Consider the following 1596-nt stretch of genomic DNA (forward strand, 5'->3'; position numbering starts at 1 on the left):
GAAGACCTTCGGGAACAACTTCAAGATGAAGCTGCTGAGTAGTCTCGACAAAGCGTACAAGACAGCAGCTGGCAAATGAAAACTTCCAGACAAAGTGTTTCCTCTTTTGGCAAAGTTCAGACGACACAGTATGCTGTCCAGTTGACTTTACCATAAAAGGAGAGACCATCTGCTGTGCTGACCGAGGACAGAAGATACACGATTGTGATTGGCCGAGAGCTCTGCGCAAGTCAGGATGACAACGACACATAGCCGTTTCCCTCCAACGGTTATTTCGAAATTCGAAATGACCGAATGACCAGACGTCTCTATAAATAGTGCCATCACAAGCTTCACAAAATACAGAACTTTATCAAGCCATTATGCTGACCAAATCTCTACAAGTTCTGCAAGCAAGAAGCAAAGTAAAATTCTTACACTACATTTTCATATCTGTGTAAAAGTCTAGAGTGATTGTAAATCGTCTAAAGTGTCTTAGCACATCTTTGTATTAGGACAAAAACACTTATCATTTCTAGAGATAGAAAGGAGAGGCTGAGTACTCGAATTTAAGTATTCAGCAGAGAGATTAGGATTGAGTAGAAGTATAGAGGAAGGTACTCTTGTCATACTCAATTGCTGATATTGTAAAAGGTTTGAGGCTCTACCTTTAAAGAGCTCAGTAGAGGATTCGAAATCTCGGACGTGTTCCGGGGACATGACGTAGGCTTAGAAGAAGCCGAACCTGGATAAATCTGCTGAGTGAAGTATTTCTAAACCTTTGACTCCTTATTTATATTGCTTGCTTAAACAATCAAAACTGACCAAGTCAAGAGGCCAAGTTGAGTTGTGCGCATTAAAACGTAAGAGCTCAGGAATAGACTCTAAGTGCTATCTCCTGACTCAAGCTAAGAAACTGACCTAGTCACCTGTTGACTAAGCCAGTATCTTGCTGTTTACTCAGCGCCGCTGTTCAAACCTTTTCTTTAGTAAAAGAAGTCTGCCTAAATTGCGAAAAAGTTTAAATAGTTCCTAACCCCCCCCCCCCCCCTTGGAACTATACTTGCAACTAAATAAGGGACCAACAATTAGTTCTACCTTGATTGGCACCAGTATTGTTATTCTCTTTCCAAAATTTACCTGTTCTACCTCATCCGTACCGCTATAATCCATATCAACTTGGATAGGGTTTCCATTAATGTCACACGGTGTCATAAACTTGTCAATTTTGTGCGAAAGCGGAGAAAATTAGGCTTGTAACATCGCGATAAGGTCAAGATTAACTATACCTTTAACTGGTGATGAAGTTGAGGATGATGGTTTTGGAGTAACTGGTGTATGTGCACGTTCAACAGGCCACATGCTACTGTTAATCGCCATTTCCTCTAAAAGTTCTTTCACTTCAACAGACGTCTTCTTCATAAATAACCCTCCCGACATAGCATCTAATGAACCTCTGGCTGTGGGATTTATTCCATTATAGAATGTTTGCATTAAAATTTCATCGGGCAAATGGTGATGTGGGCATAAACGTTGAAGTTCTTTGAAACGTTCCCATGCTTCATACAGGGTTTCATTTTCATGTTGTGTCAATGATGTCAGTTCTTTTATAATTTT

The 1596-nt window shown here is 40.3% G+C and overlaps 1 non-coding gene across 1 annotated transcript; it reads left to right on the plus strand.

The window, feature by feature from the left end:
- The first annotated feature begins 1489 nt into the window (after nt 1-1489).
- Nucleotides 1490-1596, plus strand: LOC136204925 (small nucleolar RNA R71). The gene has a single exon (XR_010675737.1). It is a non-coding gene; the product is annotated as a small nucleolar RNA R71 (small nucleolar RNA).

This window comes from Euphorbia lathyris, chromosome 8, assembly GCF_963576675.1.
Source record: "Euphorbia lathyris chromosome 8, ddEupLath1.1, whole genome shotgun sequence".
NCBI lineage: Eukaryota > Viridiplantae > Streptophyta > Magnoliopsida > Malpighiales > Euphorbiaceae > Euphorbia > Euphorbia lathyris.